Source organism: Topomyia yanbarensis, chromosome 2 (assembly GCF_030247195.1).
Source record: "Topomyia yanbarensis strain Yona2022 chromosome 2, ASM3024719v1, whole genome shotgun sequence".
NCBI lineage: Eukaryota > Metazoa > Arthropoda > Insecta > Diptera > Culicidae > Topomyia > Topomyia yanbarensis.
In genome coordinates, this window is record NC_080671.1 from 415,161,604 (window position 1) to 415,167,661 (window position 6,058).

Consider the following 6,058-nt stretch of genomic DNA (forward strand, 5'->3'; position numbering starts at 1 on the left):
ACTAGGAAAAATTTTCACCTTCGCCTCCTGCGGTTTGTTTTTTGCTGTTTCCTTGGAAGCCCGGTACCCGAGCAAAACTAGGTGCTTGCAGTGTTGGCAACATTCTCCAGGCCAGGAACCGAACTGATGGCTTGCAGCAAAACAATCTTACTGACTGGACGCTTGTAGGTTGACTTCATCGTTCTGACCAACAATGTCCTAACCTTCCCGTCCGGACCACGATAGACCTTTTCCACCACACCTTTTGGCCAGGTACCACGATGCAAACTTTCATCTACTATCATCACGATGTCACCAACTTTGTAGTCGTGATAGCTTCTGCTGTCAGGCCACTTGCGACTTCGGATCAGCTCCGGACGATACTCTGCAACCCATCTACGCCAGAAACGATCCGGCTCGAAGGACCAAAATGTAGGCTACTTCCTGGTAGCAAACAGCGGGACAGTGCTCACCTGCGGAAGAAGGACCAGACTCAGTTTAGCTGCGTGCTGGGAACGGAACTCCAAATCCAGATTCCTCTATTCCCGATCAGTACATACACGTACTGGTGCAATAAAAGTGTGAATTAATAATACAATTCTACTTTTTATTAAAATTATAGATATTAAAATCTTCCGTCAAATTGGCTTCTTGTTCGAAGGAATTATTTCTTCAGAATCAAAAAAATAGGAAAAATTTTCACCTTCGCCTCCTGCGGTTTGTTTTTTGCTGTTTCCTTGGAAGCCCGGTACCCGAGCAAAACTAGGTGCTTGCAGTGTTGGCAACAGGGACCACTGTGGAACGGGGCGAAGATAGAAACCCATACGAAGAAAAGAACGCTATATAGGATTTCGCCAAGGGCGAAGATTAGAATTGAGTTTGATCTTGCGTTAATTTTCGCCACTTTTTAAAATTGTTCAAACTTAATTAAATAAAGCTAATAATCGCGGATGTGCGTTGACATGTATTCCTGAAATGCTTAAAAACATTACTATTGAATATTCTAATGCTTACTCACAAAATTTATATAACTTTCCCCGCGATAAAAAATTGTCACCATTTTTCGTTTTCAGGAAAATAAGTGCTCTGCAGGTATTACTTTATTTACGATTGAAAATACGTTATGAAATATATTTGTTTAAATTAGGGCAGTTTTCACATTTTATTAGTTTTAGTTTGTTTTTCAATAATAGTCGAAAGCGGAAGTTCAGATCGTAAAGCAGATAGAATTATTTGTAATTGTTTTACAAGGGGGCGAAAATTAGGGAGGGGGCGAAGAATAATACTTCTACCCTATGATCTCGTTGAAAATGCCCAACTCTACTACCACATAAAATAACTCTAATTAATGTCTCCGAATCTTTACAAAATTTAATCACGCCCTCTAATTATTTCTACTTTTAAGATAGTCGTAAAAATTTTCCCCCTTAGTTAAACATTATTTGCTCCAATAATCTCATTGCTAAAAATGTCAAACCATATTGCCATAAAAACTAAATGACCCCTCTAATCTTACGAAAATTATACTACCCCCTTGTGTATATGTATAGCTATAAATTAGCCTTAGTTTAATTTCAAAAATCAATATGTAAGCCCCTAGTTTTAAGTAATTTAAAATGTAAAACAAAACAAAATTGGCACCTTTAAGCTAACGCAAACCTGCCTTATCAAATAAACGAATTGAAAAAAAAAATAAATGATCCCGATACCGAAGAAGCCGTTGCAGGACCATCGAGAATCGCTGTTCCAGGTATATTATCGAAAATATGACATGGTTGTTTTTGAAATTTCAATTCTTTTCTTCAAACCACTAACACGAACTCTTGTTCTTTGAAACCAGAGTTCTTCGAAACATTGACCGCCATTTCAGGACCTTCCGGATTCGTTCCATTTTCCTACCAAGGTAAATAATAAAGAAGAAATCATTTGTATGTATTTTTTTCTGATAATCAATCTATCATATGTATTTTCAGAGTTGTTAGAAGCACCCAGTTCTGAATCGATCGTTACCACTTACAACGCACCTTTGTCGGACGATAATGAAATTCTTACACAACGTAAGGAGAAATATAAAGAAACAAGAGACAGCAATGAGCGATACAGGATTTTAACTACAGAAGAAACGATAACATGTGTTACGAATTTTTATAATAGTGACGATGTAACCCGCGTCTGTGCAGGGAACAGGGATTATTTAATATCTAACAATGAGGAAGGCAAAATTTACGTACAGAGAAGATTAGTTTTGTGTAACTTGCTGGAGGCGAATTCTATCTTCAAAAATACTTATCCTGATATTAAAATAGGATTTTCCCCTTTTTGGCTAGTAATCGTAGAGAACACTGCATTTTGGCAGGGACAAGTGGCACGCATACCGTATGCGTATGTATATATCATCAAAACATTAAACTTATTTTTTAAAACATTACAAAGCAGTAAATCACTTCCAGATGGTGTTAACTCCTATCATGATTTGTTTCCAAAAATAATTTGTGAAAATTCGAGCGAACAATATTGGCTGTAGTGTTACGGAAACTGCCCTGGAACGCAAAATTTTAGCGACAGAACTAATGAGTATTCTTGAAACACATCAAAAGCAATTTGAAAGCTATAGAATGCATCATTATCTGTGATTTCTCGGAGAATTATTCTTTCTTTGTGCAGGATGCAGTTCAAGGCTTTCATTGGGTAAACGCTCAATGTACTATTCCCCCTTGTGCTATTTATTTTAAAAACGAAGAATCGGACGATTTGGAGTTTACTAGTTTTATTGCAATTGCTGACATCACTAAACATAATCTTGTCGAAGTTCGTTTATTTTTGACTCATTGTTTAGCGTTCATAAAAGGTAAATAGCCAGGCTTACAACAGATTTACTTTTTGACGTAGGACTACGTCTTTGTTTTCGGTATGGGGGTGCACTCTGCAAATTCTACAAAAATGGTATGTAACGAAAAGTGGTCCAATTTTAAACGCATATAATTCAGCCATCTCACGAAAAATTTTCAAATTTTTTGCGCAAATCGCCCCGAAATACTTCTAAGAATAGATTCCAATAGATAAACCCAAAGATTTTTGATATCATAGCATTAAAAAATTAAATAATATACAACCTTGTCAAAATATCGCGCATTAACACACCGAAGATAGCGCTTCCCAAGCCCTGTACGACGGATTGGTATACCTAGCGCGCAACGCTTCTATGAATGACGTCATCATCGACTATTTAAAGAACGGACTTGGCCAGACACGCAGCGTTGCCATAGTTGCGGATTTTTCCGCAATCCTGCGGATTTTCCGCAATTTGAAATAGAGTGGCGGATTTTTCTGCGGATTTTCTGAATTTGCGGATTTTTCATGAATGAATCAAATTGTTGGCCTTAATTTTTGAATTTAAAATTTCATGTTTAATCACAATACGTACATTATATTATTTAAATAAATTTAATTTTGCAATAATTGGCGTACAGGGATATAACCGACTTTCACATATAGGGGAACATGAGGAAACTTGACCAGGTTTTTGGCTTAACCTGTATAACTCTCTAAAAAGTTTTCATTCCCTCAAAACTCATTGAGATATGATGCACTAAGGTATTGTGCGTGGTCATGATTTTTTTTGCAGAATTTTTAAATTATTTTTGCAAAAGTTATAAAAGTTTTTCTGTGAACGCTTTTCTGGTCAACTGCGGAGAGACTTCACCAAGGCCTGGGGAGACTTAACCAAGAAAATATTAAAAAATCAGGACAAAAAATAAAGTTATAAAACATACTGTAATCCTTTTTTTCATATTGTCCAAATCCTTGGGTAGCAGCAAAAAATACAAAAGGGTTGCGTTTCATAAATTTCCATTTTTAAATGTTGTTGTTTCTACAACGTGCAGGAAAATTCCGTGATTGTAACGCTTAATTAGGGTCGTTATAAATCTCCTAGAAAATACAGTAGGTTAGCTCAAATACAAATTAGTTCATAAAGATTACGTTTAGTGGCGTCCTACTATCCAAGTTCTCGTTCATCAACTCTTCGTTTCACAGCTTCCGCTTATCTGTCGATCGTTGCCCAGTAGGGTTGTGCTTTGCAGTATCTTGACGAGGGGCTTGCGAAGGATCGCAATAAATGTGTTTCCTTTTAAGGATTATCTGTACTGCTTAAATTGCATATTCACACGTTACGAAATTATCCATAACTTTGATTACTAATACTAAAATATATAGACTGATATTTTAGGTGGAATTTTTATGTGACGTGATAACATTTACAGTAGGAACCACAGCATAGTAAATATCAGAAATTTGGTATCTTTCTTCAGCTTATCGCCACTTGGTCAAGTCTCCCCATAGAATCTTGGTCAAGTCGCCCCAACATTGGTTCTTACGTTCAAAATTTTAGTAATAATAATTCCAATGTTCCGATTAATGTAAAATCGTTTTGCTATTTCACAAGGAATAAGATGTGATATAAGTACTTTGAAAGTAATTATTAGTCGAGTAGATATGTCCATACAAAGTTTGATAAAAAATTACATCATTTATCTTAAATTTATTAATTACTGAATATATGTTATAAGGATAGGATTTTTCATTCCAAACATTTAAAATTACCTTTTAAAATTAACAAAGAATAAAAGCATTTTTGAAAAAAATTGCCGTCATTGATAACAATAGAATTCTGCGCTTGGTCAAGTCTCCTCATGTTCCCCTACTCACTTAACTCAGCTAGGAAATTTCCGGAACGAGTAAACAATTGATTTCGAAACGGCAAAGTAAATTTTGGTTGCTGAATTTCAGCGAAATAGTTTCCGAGTTTTAGCAACCATTGAGAACTAAATAAAAATACATTAAGGCAAAAAATACTATAAACTGAGATTCTTTCTTCGATCCCGCTTTTCTCGTTGTTTCAACTATTCGTTAAGTATTATTTTAAATTTTTAAGCATTCAGAGTTAAAAACGCTAAGGTTTTAAAATTTCAGAGATTTCAAAGTCTATAATTTTGAAAATATGATGCTTTAATGTCAAATTTTATATTTAAAAATAAATATTTATTTTTTTTCTTTTGAATTTTTGAATATTTTTCAATTCTGAATTTATTAAATTTCAAAATTCTTTGATTCTTAAACTTTTATATTTCCGATTTTTAAATTTTGAGAAGAAATTGAACTCTAAAATTTTTGAATTTTAAAGTTTTTAATGTTTAATCCTTTAAACCTTAATTCCCAAATTCTGATATAATTTTTGTATCATAAAATCTTAACTTAACAAATCTTCAAATTCCAAAATTTATAAACTTTTAAATGTTTAACTTTTTGAATTCTCAAATATATTTATTTTGCGATTTTCAAATTTTTATTCATTTCAATAATTAAAATAAAAAAATCAGAATTTCAAATTAAACGTTTTGGCCTGTAATTTTTCAAATTTCCAATTAAACATACAAAAAAATTATATCTCAAACATACATTCAAAAAAATTATATCTAATAAAGATTTTTAAATGTTCAATTTTTGGATTGCAAATTTTTAACTTTGAAAATTTTTGAATCCTCCGATTTTAATGTTTTTTAAAAAAATTTATATCTTTCAATTTTCAATTTTTCATGCTTTTATTTTTTAAATTTTGAAATAATTTTATTTTTGATGTTTTAAATCACTGTTTTTTAATTTTAATTTTTTTAGATTTCAAAGTATTTAATTTCTAAAATTCATTAAATTTGAAATTTTGAAGCATTTCGATTCTAGACGTCTTAGCCTTAGGGTCATTTGCCTCCTTTTTCAGGATAGAAAAATCTCTTTAGAAAACTCTTTAACTCTATGTGCGAGATTGATAATAGAACCCAAGTGAGCTGCGAACAAGGCAAACGATTTTTCAAAGATGCTATGCCCGCCCCTTTGAATTTGATTGACGCATCCTTAAATTTTTGTGTTTTTCATCATTTTTTCAGTTCATGTTTTTTTTTTAATTTTCGATGCTTCTATTTTTTAATTTTAATTGTTTTTTATTTTTTATTTTGGAATTTATTAGGTTTTTATTTGTGATTTTTCAATCATTGAATTCAATCATGAATTTTATATTCATGATTTT

At 32.7% G+C, this 6,058-nt stretch overlaps 1 long non-coding RNA gene across 1 annotated transcript; it reads right to left on the bottom strand.

Annotated features, from left to right (window-relative positions):
- Positions 1–3,587: 3,587 nt before the first annotated feature.
- Positions 3,588–3,991, bottom strand: LOC131685125 (uncharacterized). The gene is made up of 3 exons (XR_009304742.1): positions 3,961–3,991; positions 3,753–3,909; positions 3,588–3,697 (listed from the first exon to the last, which is right to left on the bottom strand). It is a non-coding gene; the product is annotated as an uncharacterized LOC131685125 (long non-coding RNA).
- Positions 3,992–6,058: the final 2,067 nt, after the last annotated feature.